The following is a 15,595-nucleotide window of genomic DNA, read 5'->3' on the forward strand; positions in this document are numbered from 1 at the left end:
TCAATCCTTCCCTTGATTATGAAAAGTGAGCATCATTTTTCTAACACAGAGCACTTTGGAAAATATTTTAAACACGTGTACAAGGTTGGAAAATACAAACTGTGTAAAAACTCCACAATATCTGCAACAATTTTAGACCTACGGGAGGAACATCTCATCTGAGAATTTTAACCAAGAAAAAAATTCTAATTTCTTACCTGTTGAACTGAGTATTGAGCTGAGTAAGACTGCTTCAGGTTTAGTGGTTAGAGGCAGAAGTGAAGATGCATCCGCTGATGTGTGGCTGTGTTGCAGTTACTTCAAGATTGGTTGTTACTTAGTTTTTGTCATGTCTCTCACACACATGTACACACACACACACACACACACACACACACACACACACACACACACACACACACACACACACACACACACACACACACACACACCACTTCCTCATTTTCTTCATATCATTTATCTGACTTTGTCTTCCTTTCTGCATACAGTTGTTTCTCTTTCTCACACAGCCACTTGAGGAGAAAAACACACTGACAACAAGTAAAAGGTAATCAAGGGGAGTGGACACAAGAGGGTGGAACCCAAAACAAAAAAAACAGGGAGCAGGGCAGTCAAAGAAAAAAAAGCAAAAATAACTGTTCAGGACATCTACTCAGCTTCGAGGGGAAACCTGGGAGCGAGGCATAGTAGAATAACAATTCAGAGGGCAGACCAGAATGCAGGGCAGAGCAAAAGCTTAGCTCAGGCAGTTGATTTGAAGGTGGAGCAGGACAAAAGGATTCGTACAGCAGGGACTGTGGTGGCCAACAGTAGAGGTGAATTCCCCCTGGAAGGCAAGCTTAGCAGACACTGGAATAAAAGCCGAAAATACAGTACTAGCCAAGGCAGTGATAGCTCCATATCTGTCACAAATATGGATAATATCCTGAAGAATGCGGACTGGATCTTTAACGGATATGTTGTGGAGATTTCTCCGTAAACCGACAAGACTGGACACTGAAAAATCCAAACTTCGGATGGCCAGCTGTGAAATATACATGTAATACCCTATAAGTTGTATCTGCTGAAGAGCTTGTCTAGGATATCTTTGCATATTAACTTTATCTTTAATTGATTCAGTTTTAAGAAACTATTTTCATGCACTAAAATTAAATATCTGACATCATTTTGTATATTGAATATCTGATATTCTTACATGTGCACATAGCAGGTATTTAGTGTCAATTACAACATTACTGCAATGCATGATTTGAAATCTTAACTTCACATTTTATATTAAATTATATTCTACAGTATCAGGAAAAACCTCCTGAATTTAGATATGCGTCTCTCTACAACACCTGGATTTAATGTGGACCCAAGTCTAACATGCAATACTGGCAAAAGTTACTAACAGTTAAAAAATAAACAACAAAGCTTAAAATACCTACAAAAAAGTTTTTTACTTCCAAAACCATGCATACAACATAACAGAACAAAACAACCTGGTTCTAAATACAGACCTCTGTGTTTATATGTGGATATGTGTTATTAATAATAATGCCTTAGACTTATATAGTGCTTTTCAAGGTACTAAAAGATGCTTTACATTCCCATGCACTATTCATTTGCACGTCAATCATACTTGCTGTTGGTAAGCTACTAATGTAGCCACTGCTGCCCTGGGCCAGACTGACAGACGCGTGGCTGCCAATTCACATCTACGGCCCCTCCGACCACCACCAAACACATTCATACTTAGGTAATGTGGGTTAATTGTCTTGCCCAGGTGCACAATGACAGCATGCGCTCAGACGGGGACTCGAACCAGCGACCCTCCGGTTGCGAGGTGAGCACCCACTGCGCTACTGCCACCCACAACTGTTCTTGTGGAACAGTCATTACAAGTCTTGTTTTCATATAGGTAAGTTGGGATATGTGCATATACTGAATGACAAAAATTTTGGCCTCAAAAACAGGCTGTATGAACATGAAAACACACTAAATAATTCAAAGTAAGAAAAGAGGTCCAGCAGGAAAGAAGTTGACTTTTAGCCATAACTAGTTTAAATGTATTAATTTACAGTTGCTGCTCTATAGTTCATACAATTATGATTGACAGAAAACAAATCTAAAACTACTTTGAATATTGTAACCTTGTTAAAATAATGGCCCAAGTCATTTTTTAATGAAAGCTTTATTTTTGCATAAATCACCTAATTTTCTATGTTTTGTTGAGTTTCTTGTCTTTACTGAAAACTCTAAAAGAAAATAATATAGGCCATTATTTTATCAATGAGATGAAAAAGGTTTTAGCTCCAGTATGAAATGTGTTACTTTGGTGTCTAAACTGAACAGTAAACTCACTATCTTGGTTTTGGACTGTTGGCCAGACAAAATAAACTGTATGAACTACAAACAGCTGTAGCAGCAACAACAAGAAGAGTAATTTAGGACTTTATTATTTAACTCTCTTATAAAGGACCATAACTCCTCTGGTCCTCTGGGTGGGGGGCTCTTGATGGTCACATAATTGGTCATCCTGCTGCATCCCATCCTGCAGGAATGATTTAGCTAGTGTCTCTGACACATGTGTAATTTAGTCTGGTGGACCTCCAGTCAGGCTGGCCGACTCTTCCCAGGTTTGGCACCTCTTGGTCACTCATCAGGCATCATTTTAAATATCTGCAGTAGTCCTCATTGACTCCTCCGTGAATCGCCACCTTACTGTGGTGGAGGGGTTTGTGTGTCCCAGTGATCCCAGGAGCTATGTTGTCCAGGGGGCTTGTCCCCCTGGTAGGGTCTCCCATGTCAACATGGTCCTGGGTGAGGGTCCAGACAAAGAGCGGTTCAGAAGACCCCTTATGCAAATACAAACAAAGAAACAGTTTACCCTACCCGGGATAGGGTTAATTTGGCCCCACCCTGGAGCCAGGCCTGGGGAGGGAGCTCGAGATAGTCTTCTGGCTGGGCATTAGCCTGTGGTGCCTGGCCGGCTGCAGTCTGAAGAGACGACGTGGGCCCGCCCTCCTGTAGGCTCACCAACTGCAGGAGGTGTCGTAGGGGTTGGGTGCAGTGTGTGTCAGGCGGTTGCCAAGGGCGGAGGCCCTGGCGGACTGATCCCTGGCTATCGAGACTGGTTATTGGGACATGGAATGTCATCTCTCTGGTGGGGAAGGAGCCTGAGCTAGTGCGTGAGGTTGAGCGATACCAGCTAGATATAGCTGGGCTCACCTCAACGCATGGTTTGAGCTCTGGAACCAGCCTCCTGGAGAAGAGCTGGATTCTGTTCCAGTCTGGAGTTGCCCTCGGTGAGAGGTAGCGAGCTGGGGTGGGGATCCTCATATCCCCCCCGGCTTGCTGCCTGCACTTCGGAGTTTTCACCGATAGATGAGAGGGTTGTTTCCCTGTGCCTTCGGGCTGGGGAGCAGGTCCTGACTGTTGTTTGCGCTTAAACGCCGAATGACAGTTCAGAGTACCCACCCTTTTTGGATTCGCTGGGCGGGGTGCTTGAAAGTGCTCCATCCGGTGACTCCATCATCTTGCTGGGAGATGTTGACGGTCATGTGGGCAATGACAGTGAGACCTGGAGGGGCGTGATTGGGAGGGACAGTCTGCCTGATCTGAACCTGAATGGTGTTCTGTTATTGGACTTCTGTGCAAACCACAGTTTGTCCATAATGAACACCATGTTCAAACATAAGGATGTCCATAAGTGCATGTGACACCAGGACACCCTAGGTCGCAGGTCGACGATTGATTTTGTAATTGTATCACCAGGACTAGAGTTGCCCTGAGTTCCTGAAGGCTCTGGATGTTGTAGGGAAGTCTTGGTTGACACGCTTCTGCAACATTGCGTGGATATCTGGGGCTGTGCCACTGGATTGGCAAACCGGGGAGGTGGTCCCCACCTTTAAGAAGGGAGAGCGGAGGGTGTGCCCAAACTTTCAGGGGATCACACTCCTCAGTCTTCCCGGTAAGGTCTATGCCAGGGTGCTGGAAAGGAGAGCCCACCCGTTAGTCGAACCTCAGCTCCAAAAGGAGCAATGCGGTTTTTGTCCTGTCGTGGAACACTGGACCAACTCTTTATCCTCTCGAGGATATTCCAGTGTGCGCGGGAGTTTGCCCAACCAGTCTAAATGTGCTTTGTGGACTTGGAGAAGGCATTCAACCATGTCTCTCGGGGTATCCTCTGGGAGGTCCTGTGGGAGTATGGGGTGTCTGGCCTGTTGTTGCTGTACAACCGCAGTGAGAGCTTGGTCCGTATAGCCGGCAATAAGTCGGACTCATTTCCTGTAGGTGCTGGACTCTGCCAGGGCTGCCCTTTGTCACCAATTCTGTTCATAATTTTTATGGACAGAATTTCTAGGCATAGCCAGGTGGTGGAAGGCTTCTTCCTTGGTGGCCTCAGAAGCTTGTCTCTGCTCTTTGCAGATGATGCGGTCCAATTGGCTTCATCAGGTGATGGCCTCCAGCTTGCAGTGGAGCAGTTCGCAGCCGAGTGTGAAGCGGCTGGCATGAGAATCAGCACCTCTTTCTGGAGCCTGTTCAGGGAGGTTGCTGTGGTCTGCTTGTGTGTTGCCTCACTCTTCCAGTATTGTTTCATCTCCAGCCTTGGTGGAAGGGCTGTTCTCATATTGTTCCCCTGCCACTGAGAGTACACCTTGGATGGCTCAGTGGAGAACATCTTGTTTATCTAAACCTTTTTATCTATAAAAAGGTTTATCTAGCTGGTATCTCTCAACCTCACGCACCAGACGTTCCATGTCTCGATAGCTGGCGATCTGTCTGCCAGGGTCTCCGCCATTGGCCACCGGCTGACATTATGGAAAAGAATCAACCCACAAGGCTTTTAAATAAATTGACAAACACAAAAATGAAGGGCATTTTTTTATCTATAATTTCAATATGTTTTAGTTTGTTTGGTAAAAACACAATATAGTTTGTTATTTTTTTGTTTGTTTAATTACTGATTTTATTTATTTCAGTTAACAAAAAATTTTTTTTATTTTCATTTTTTGTTATTTCGTTCCTTTTCACTAACAATAATATCCTTGCACCCAAGTGGACGCTGTTCCTTTTTTTTTTTTTTTTTTATGGGTTTTTTTTTTTTGGCAAACTCTGTGTCAGGGTTCAGGTGGTTGTGGTGTGGGCATGGGGTGTTCCTTTTTTCCTCGTAGGCTGGGCGGCTGGTTTTTCTCCTTCTGCAGAGACCATCACACCTGGAGCTCATCAACAATTCCTCCAGTTTTTAAGGACCATCTCAAGCCTCCTGTCTCCGCCAGAGTGTTAACGTTGCAGTAGGATTTTTTGCTCACTTCACGGTTTCTCCAGCCCTCAGCCTGCCTGCCTCCCCTCGGACTCATTTTGGACCACCGCCGCCCACACCATCTCTTCCTCAAGGACTCAATTGCAGTAAATTCTGTACATCACTTACCTGCCAGTCACAGCCCTGGTATCCACCTGCAAGCTGCCCGTGAAGTACCTGTGTCGACCTTGTTTTGCTAAAAGTGTTCTCAGTACCTATTTGAATTTATAAGCCTGTTCAGCTCGTTTTGCTAAAAGGCGTTTTCAATACTGAGTTTGTGAGCTCAGTGGATTAATAAAGATACTTGTGTTTGTTAAGCTGTCTACCGTGTCTGCTTCTGGGTCCGCCCCCTTGTTAACTTTATGGCGTGACTCTCTGATTTCAGCAAACGCCACACAAAAATGAGTCAACTGTTGTTTTCACCATGCAGTTAACAGTAACATAATAAAAACCATGTATTCTGTCAGGCAAAATAAAGTTGACTAATTTATTCAAGTCAAGAAATCTATTGGAATTTCCAGCATACTTAAGAGCATGGCTTTTCCACAGAGCAAAATGCTTAGATGGGAAAAACTGCAGGCTTCAGCAACCACTCAGTTGCTTTCTGTTTTAAATGTTGTGGGAGACATGTATGCACTTAATTTTAATTTAGAGATTAAAAACTACAGGGTCATTAGTTTTTGCTTTAGTTTTAACCTCACAGCACTCTGAGACATTTATGTAAAGAACTGAAAAAATTAAATTTTGACAAACCTGTTAACTTTATGTTTTATTTATTTGTTTATTTTCACATGTAGCGGTCAGGACCACAACAGTATTAGCTTTTAATTTAGTTTTGATTGATTCAAATGACCTTGTGTGGCCTACATGGACTAACCCATGGGCCCAGTGAAGCTTTACTGTGGGCAAGCCCACTATAGACATATTTGATGATTTTACACCCAATTATCCAGACTCGGGACTAGCACCAGGAGTCAGGCATACAGATTAAAAAAATATTCAGTGTCTTTATTTTCTACTTCAGTGAATGTAGTGGACAAGAAATATCCAAAGTGGGAATGGTGTCTGTAACAATATATATATATATATATATATATATATATATATATATATATATATATAAAATCCCAGCTTGCCCCTACGGGCGGTCTATTTTGCCCTCCAAGCTCGGGTCCTCTACCAGAGGCCTGGGAGCTTGAGGGTTCTGCGCAGTATCTTAGCTGTTCCCAGTATTGCGCTCTTCTGGACAGAGATCTCGGATGTCGTTCCTGAAATCTGCTGGAGCCACTCTTCCAGTTTGGGGGTCACTGCCCCAAGTGTTCCGATTACCACGGGGACCACTGTTATCTTCATCTTCCACAACCTTTCCAGCTGCTCTCTGAGCCCTTGGTATTTGTCGAGCTTCTCGTGTTCCTTCTTCTTGATGTTCCAGTCACTTGGTATCGCAACATCTATCACCACGACTTTCTTCCTTTGTTTGTCCACCACTACGACGTCCGGTTGGTTAGCCACCACAAGTTTGTCTGTCTGTATCTGGAAGTCCCACAGGATCTTAGCTCTGTTGTTTTCAACCACCCTTGGGGGCATGTCCCATTTTGACCTCGGGACTTCCAGGTCATACTCGGCACAGATGTTCCTGTATACTATACCGGCCACTTGGTTATGGCGTTCCATGTATGCCCTGCCTGCTAGCATCTTGCACCCTGCTGTTATGTGCTGGATTGTCTCAGGAGCATCTCTGCACAGCCTGCACCTGGGGTCCTGCCTGGTGTGGTAGACCCCAGCCTCTATTGATCTTGTACTTAGAGCTTGCTCTTGTGCTGCCATGATTAGTGCCTCTGTGCTGACTGTCAGTCCAGCTTTGTCCAGCCATTGGTAGGATTTCTCTATGTCAGCCACTTCTTCTATCTGCCGGTGGTACATGCCTTGCAGAGGCCTGTCCTTCCATGATGGTTCCTGTCCTTCATCCTCTTCTTTCTCAGGTTTCTGCTGCCTGAGGTACTCACTAAGCACATGATCCTTTGTGGCCATCTTCCTGATGTAATCATTGATCTTCATTGTTTCATCTAGGACAGTGGTTCTGACACTCACTAGTCCTTGGCCACCTTCCCTCCGCTTAGCGTACAGTCTCAGGGTGCTGGATTTCGGGTGAAACCCTCCATGCATGGTAAGGAGCTTTCTTGTCTTAACATCAGTGGCTTCCATTTCCTCCTTTGGCCAGTTTATTATCCCAGCAGGGTATCTGACAACTGGCAGGGCGTAGGTGTTGATAGCCCAGATCTTGTTCTTCCCATTCAGCTGAGTCTTCAGGACTTGCCTTACTCTCTGCAGGTACTTGGAGGCTGCAGCTTTCCTAGCGGCCTCTTCATGGTTCCCATTTGTCTGTGGGATTCCAAGGTACTTGTAGCTGTCCTCAATGTCTGCAATGTTCCCTTCTGGTAGTGTAATCCCCTCAGTTCTGACTACTTTTCCTCTCTTAGTTACCATCCGACTACACTTCTCCAGTCCGAATGACATGCCGATATCATTGCTGTAGATCCTGGTAGTATGGATCAGCGAATCGATATCTTGTTCACTTTTAGCATACAGCTTGATGTCATCCATGTACAGGAGGTGGCTGATGTTTGCTCCATTCCGTAGTCGGTATCCGTAGCCAGTCTTGTTGATGATCTGGCTGAGGGGATTCAGGCCTATGCAGAACAGCAGTGGGGACAGGGCATCACCTTGGTAAGTCCCACACTTGATGTTGACTTGGGCAATGGGCTTCTCTAGTGTTGTTCTCCACATACCCATTGAGTTCTTGATGAAGGCTCTTAGGATCCTGTTGATCTTGTACAGTTCTAGGCATTCCAGGATCCATGTGTGCAGCATTGAGTCATAGGCTTTCTTGTAGTCAATCCAGGCGGTGCCCATGTTGGTCAGCCGGGTCTTACAGTCTCGAGTGACTGCTTTATCTACCAGTAGCTGGTGTTTTGCTCCCCTGGTCTCTCTGCCTATCCCTTTCTGGGCCTCGCTCGTGTATTGTGCCACATGCCTACTCATCTTAGCTGCTATGATGCCTGACAGGAGTTTCCATGTTGTACTGAGGCAGGTTATGGGCCGGTAGTTGGATGGGACTGGTCCCTCCTGGGGGTCCTTGGGGATCAGGACCGTCTGGCCCTCAGTCAGCCATTCTGGGTGTGTCTTAACCTCTAGCAGCTGGTTCATTTGTGCTGCCAGGTGCTCATGGAATGCAGTTAGCTTCTTTAGCCAGTAGGTGTGAATCATATCAGGGCCTTGTGCTGTCCAGCTCTTCATGTGTGAGACGCTTTCTTGGATGTCTGCCACTGTGATGGTTACTGGGGCCTGTTCAGGGAGGTTGCTGTGGTCTGCTCTTAGATCCACTAGCCACTGAGCATTGGTGTTGTTTGTTGCATCCTTCTCCCATATGCTCTTCCAGTATTGCTCCGTCTCCAGCCTTGGTGGGGGTGCTGTTCTCATATTGTTCCCCTGCTACTGAGAGTATACCGTGGATGGTTCAGTGGAGAACATCCGGTTTATTTTCCTGGCTTCTATCTCCCTGGTATACCTCTTCAGGCGGTTAGCCAAGGCTGTGAGCCTCTGCTTGGCAGTGTTCTTCTCCCTCCCACATTTCTGCAACTCTGAGAGCTGGCTAACTTCCCTCCATGCTGCCTTGATCTTAGCCTCCAATCGTCGCTTCCATGGAGGGTACTGCTCCTTATTGCTGTTCATCTTATAGCCAAGCATCTCAAGGATCACTGCTGCCGTGTTATACATCAACTGATTAGTTTCAGTGATGGTAGTGGTAGGGATTGTCCGTAGTGCTGCATTCGCATCTTCTAGTAGGTCTTCAGAGAGTACTTCACATATTCTTGGTAGTCGGCATTGAGGGGTCCAGTTTGCCTTCTAAGCCATGATCTTATCTTTCAGGTCAGCTGCTCTGGTATTCAGCGTACTTGTTATTATTATTGGGGCTTGGTACCCAATCTCGGAGTGTGGGGATGATGAAATCTCCCCCCTGACCTGTCGTCCTGGCTCCCTCTTTCCGTAGCATTTGTGTTGTACCTCATAAATCTCTAGCTGTGATAGCAGCTGCTTCCTTCGTATGTTGGAACACTGAGCCACAAGTTGTTTCGTTGTCAGTGTGGATGTTGGGTTTCGAAGAATCCATAGGTCCCACATTCTCTTCATGTAACTCCTCTCGCTGGGATTACATGTATAGTAGCATTCCAACAGTTCCCGGTTCTCATCTCGTGTCCATTTATGCCGTAACCTTCTTGTTCCAGTAGCCCACTTATCGTCAGAATGCCCTGGTTCCTCAACATCTGACGCGGACCTTGTTAATCCGGGCGACGTCCAAGCCGGTATGGCTTGAATCATGTATCTCTCGCTCATATTCTGAGGTAGGCTTGGTTAGCATGGGGGGTCTACCCTGGGGACCCTTACTGGAAGTTTGCCCTGGTCGGGATTCGAACCCCTGACCTCCTAATATATATATATATATATATATATATATATATATATATATATATATATATGAATCTTTGTCCTGAATTTATGGCCATTTAGCACTGGTAAACATTTGAAGCTCTGTAGTTAATTTCCTCCTTTGTGACAACTGTACATTGTTAAATTACGTATCTAATCTTTAGACTTAAATTTACAGGTGTGACTGGTTTGACAGGTGAATGCACACAGAGGAAGCTGTAGCCACTTGAAGGTTTCACTCCCATTATTTCTTCTCACTCAGCTGGACTTCTCAACCATGTCTGTGCTGTTAATCCCTTTTGACCTTATTTAATGGAATTGTCTGACAAATAATATGGCTTCCTGTGCCATAATTGCACTAGCAAACTGTCCGTATCCATATTTCACACATATTGAACTGAAATCATTGTTCTCCATTAGTGTGAGAGTTAAACACTGTGTCTCAAATATTCAGTAGTTAAAGAAAGTAAAATACAATAATAAAAAAAGAAAAAACTAAGAAACATTTTCAACTTTTAAATCTATGTTCTTGACTTACCTATGACACATAAACTGATAAGGTTGAATTAGATTTTTTTAGCCTTTGGGTTGTCAGCAATATTGTTGATAACCCACAGTCGCTTTGAGACAGTGTCTGTTTTATTTTGCCTTAAGCCTCCCTCATAATACATCAACTCCGCCAAAGCAGGTTAAGGTGGAGGCAAATGGTTGTTGCAGCTCTTTTTTTTCTTTTTTTTTTTTTGATCTACTGTTCATAAGTCCAGTCTTATGTGAAAGCTTTCATTGAATCTACCACTACTGTAACCTGCCCATGGGTTAAAACATGGATATGTATGGTCTTCTGAGCTTCAGGATCACTTGGAGGAACTTCAGCTGCTTCAGCTGACAGCCTACAGTTAAACAGGGTGATGTCAGCCCACCATTTGCAGCTATGAGAACTTCAACTCTTCTGGGAAGTCTTTCCACAGGTTTAGGAATTTCTGACCATTCATCCAAAAGCACATCTGTGAGGTCAGACACTGATGTTGGAGAGAAGACCTGGCTCACAGTCTCCACTCTAATTCATGGTAAATGGACTAGTTCTTATATAGTGCTTTTCTACTGTCTGAGCACTCAAAACGCTTATACAACATGTTTATATTTACCCCATTCACAGCCATTCATATAAGCACTTCCAAGCTAAGTGCTTTTTTTTAATCTAACATTCACACTCGAATGGTTGCGTTGGAGAGCAACTTGGGGTTAAGTATCTTGCCCAAGGATACGCTGGCATGCAGCCTGGAGTAGCCAGGAATCGAACCGCTGACCTTCCGATCAGTAGGTGACCTGGGCTAGCTCCTGAGCTACAGCCACCCCGAAAATTCATCCCAAAGGTGTACTATCAGGCTGAGGTCAGGACTCTGTGCAGGCCAGTCAAGTTCTTCCACACCAAACTGGCTCATCCATGTCTTTATGGAGCTGCTCTGTGCACTGGTGTGCAGTCATGTTGGAACAGGAAGGGGCCATCCCCAAAAAGAGTTCCTTTCACTGGAACTACACCCCCACACTATAATCCCCCCCCCCCCCTCCCTCCACCAAACTTTACACTTGGAACCACCAAACCCAGACTCCTCCATCAGATTGGCAGATGGAGAAGTGTGATTCATCCCTCCAGAGAACACGTCTCCACTGCTCTAGAGTCCAGTGTCGGCGTGCTTTACACCACTGCATCAACACTCTGCATTGTGCTTGGTGATGTAAGGCTTGGATGCAGCTGCCATGGAAACCCATTCCATGAAGCTCTCTGCACACTGTTCTTGAGTTGATCTGAAGACTACATGAAGGTTGGAGGTCTGTAGTGATTGACTCTGCAGAATGTTCATGATTTTACGTGGCCTACCACTTCATGGCTGAGTTGCTGTCATTCCCAATTGCTTCCACTTTGTTATAATCCCACTAACATCTGACTGTGGAATATTTAGTAGTGACTGGACTTGTTGCACAGGTATCATCCTATCACGGTACCAAGCTGGAGTTCACTGAGCCCCTGAGAGCGACCCATTCTTTCACTGATGTTTGTAGAAGCAGTCTGCATGCCGAGGTGCTGGCTTATACACCTGTGGCCGTGGAAGTGACTGGAACACCTGGATTCAGTGAGTTGGATGGGTGAGGGAATACTTTTGGCAGTATAGCGTAACACAAGCACTGAATATTTTGAAGGAAGGAAGTAGAGAACCAAAGATTAGCGCCACCAATTGAGTACCCTACCAAGAGTGAAATAAGGTAAAAAATCTGTCTTTCTGTTCCTAAATTATGGGGTTCAATGATGGTCAGAGTGTTTTTGCAGAACATTTTATTTCACAGTGAAATTTCCTTTGACTTTTTGTTTACATATTCCATCAGTCCAACATCATTATCACTTTAGACATTTACATAAATATTGAAAGTAATTAATTTTTAGTTGTGGACAAACCATGTGAGATCATATTGACTTTCACCCAGTTTATCATAAAGTTCAACTGAATAATTGTTCCAAATTTGAAGAAATTCCTTTAAAGCAGCGTTTCCCTTGGCCTCCTGGTGGGTCATGATGATACTCCAGCTGGGCTTTAAAAACTAAAGTAAAAAACGTAATTTTCAGTAGTATATATTTTAATATTAGTATTATAAATATAAATTTAATTCTCTGTGCTTTGTGTTTAGTTTTGCTTCCCCTGTTATTAGTTTCATTTGCTTCACCTGTCCTGCTGTTTCCTCTTGCCCTGCTTACCTGATGTGTCTTTAAGCCCTCAGTTTTCATCTGTTCTTTATTGTGTCGTCATCATTGCTCCCAATGCTGTGTGTCTCTCTGTTCCCAGCTGTCCTCCTCTGTTTAGTCCTTGCACCCGTCCAGTCCCAGTTTAGGTTTGTTGTTGTCTGTTGTTTCTATACTCAAATAAACCACTTTAAGTTCACCATTTGCCTGAGTCCTGCATTTCGGGTCTAGCCTCCCCAGCCACACAGCCCGACATGACATAGCAGTGTGGAATGTGGCGGGTGAGATGGGTTGTCCACAATAGTGAGCAGTTTATTCAGTGACCTTCTGTCACTCACTGACTCAAACGTCTCCAGTTTCTGACCTATGATGGTTCCAGCCTTGCAAATCAGTTTGTTGATCCTGCTGGCATCTCTGGCACTGATGCTGCCCCCCCCAGCAGACAACAGCAGAGTAGATGGCACTTGCTATCACAGACTGGTAGAAGATCTCCAACATCTTGCTGCACAAATTAAAGGATCTGAGCTTCCTTAGAAAGTAGAGTCTGCTCATCCCCTTCCTATACACAGCATCACTGTTGGTCCTCCAGTCCAGTCTGTCATTCAGGTCAATGCCCAGGTACCTGTAGCTGTCAACCGTTTCCACGTCCTCTCCCAAGATGTTAATGGGCTTAGTCGCAGATTTATTCCTCCAGAAGTCCACCACCAATGGCTTGCTGACATTGAGAAGAAGGTGATTTCTGCTGGACCACTCCACAAAGCTCCTCACCAGCTCTCTGTACTCTGATTCCTGCCCACACTTAATACACCCAACCACTGCAGTATCATCAGAGAACTTCTGCAGGCGGCACGTTTCACTGTTGTACTGGAAATCTGGTAAACAGGAATGGCGATAGAACTGTCCCCTGTGGTGCTCCAGTATTGCTAACCACCACAGCAGGCAGGGTTCCCCCAGCCGTACAAACTGAGGCCTCTGTGAGAGATAGTCAGCAATCCAGGAGACAGTAAAAGTGGTGACACCCATCCTGAGCAACTTCTCACTGAGCAGTGGTGGTTGGATGGTATTAAAGGCACTGGAAAAATCACCATGCCACCAGTACCATCCAGGTGAGAGTGAGCATGCTGCAACAGGTAAGTAACTGCATCATCCACCCCCACACGAGGCTGATAAGCAGACTGAAGAGGGTCAAGAGCATGTTTCACCTGCAAGCTATTGGTGGATTGTTTGATGGCTGAGGAGGTGTTGGGATTGGTGCTGTGTGAGGAGGGGCAACAGGGGGTCCGTTACTGAATCTGTTGAAAAACTGATTCAGCTGCTTGGCTCTGTCCATGCTGCCCCCATGCTGCTGCTGATCTCTTGGATTGAGGCCTGTGATCAGCTGCATCCCCCTCCACACTTCTTTTGTGTTATTCAGCTGGAGTTTGGTCTCCAGTTTATCCCTGTATACATCTTTACACCTTCTCAGCCCTGCCTTCAGTTCACGCTGTATCATTCTCAGCCCGTCCTTTCTCCCAGACCTGAAGACCCTCTTCTTTTCATTCAGTAGGGCCCTTCAGGTCACTTGTGATGCTTGTTGTTGGGAAAACAATTCTGGTTGGGATGATGGTGTCCTCACAGAAATTTATGTACTCTGTGACGCAGTCTGTGATGCAGTTGATGTCATCCCCATGCGGATCACAGAGCACATCCCAGTCTGTGGTGTCAAAGCAGACCTGCAGGGCCTCGCTGGCCTCCTGACTCCACCTCCTCACAGACTTGGTGGCAACGGGAAGTCTTTGAACTGCAGGGACATACTGAGGCGTTAACAGGACCAGGTTATGGTCTGATCTACCTAGTGGGGGAAGGGCAGTGGCTTTGTATGCATCCTGGATGTTTGCATACAGAAGGTCCAGAGTTTTATTGTCCCATGTTTTACAGTCCACGTACTGCTGAAAGGTTGGCAGAGTGGAGTCCAGACTGGCATGGTTAAAATCGCTAGTGATGGTGATGAAAGCCTCTGGGTGTTTACGCTGTAGGTCAGTAACAGTCACGTGTATGATGTCCCATGCTGCTGCCCTATCAGCTGATGGTGGTATGTAGACACCGATCAATATAGTGAAGGAGAATTCACGTGGTAAATAATATGGGCACATACACACAGCTAATAGTTCAATGTTAGGCGAGCAGAGACGCTCCTTTACGGTAACATGTCCTGGATGGCACCACCTTTCATTCACAAACACTGCAGTCCCTCCACCTTTCTTCCTACCGCTCAGCTTAGCATCTCTGTCAGCGCAAATAGTGAAAAGGCCGGGTACTGTGGCACTGTGGTCCAGGTGCATCCATGTCTCCGTGAAGCATAACACACTGCACTCCCAATACTCCCTCTGATGTTTTCTTTCCTGCGGGATAACCGGTCTGGCTCCAGACAGCAGCGGTGTTTTGGAGAGCGCTAGCAGCTGGTCCCGAGTGTATTAAGCACCGGGCCACTCCACTCAGTAAAGAAGCCTGTTGGAACAGCCACTATCAGGTGTCAGATCCAAATCTGTTAATAGAGAATCTTTACTTTAACAAGTAAATGATCAGGAGAACAAAATGAAAACACAGAAACAGGAAACACTATCATTTTGATCTGACTTTTGATTAAAGTTTTATGTGAGCATAACCATGTTAGCTTATTTGAAGTTGTGTGTGTGAACTGTTGTCTATATGCATGTGTTAACCTTGCAATAGATTGGTCACCTGTCCAAGGGTGTTGCCTGCCTTTCGCCCTATGACAGCTACAATAGGTTCCAGCCCAACTGTGACCCAGAACTGGATAAACAAAAGAAATGGATGGATGGATGGATGTGCAGGCTGCACATGTTTTTCAAAATGGTCTGTCTGAAATTTAGCATGCCCAAGGCATTTAGGATACACAAAAATTAGATGGACAGGAGGACAATTCAGAAACACAGTTATTCCTCATAACAGCCAAAACCATTCAATTCGATTCAATTCAATTTAATTTTATTTATATAGCACCAAATCACAACAGTCGCCTCAAGGTGCTTTGTATTGTGGGTAAAGACCCTACAATAATACAGAGAAAACCCAGCAGTCAAAAC

The sequence above is a fragment of the Archocentrus centrarchus genome, chromosome 11, assembly GCF_007364275.1.
Source record: "Archocentrus centrarchus isolate MPI-CPG fArcCen1 chromosome 11, fArcCen1, whole genome shotgun sequence".
NCBI classification, from domain to species: domain Eukaryota; kingdom Metazoa; phylum Chordata; class Actinopteri; order Cichliformes; family Cichlidae; genus Archocentrus; species Archocentrus centrarchus.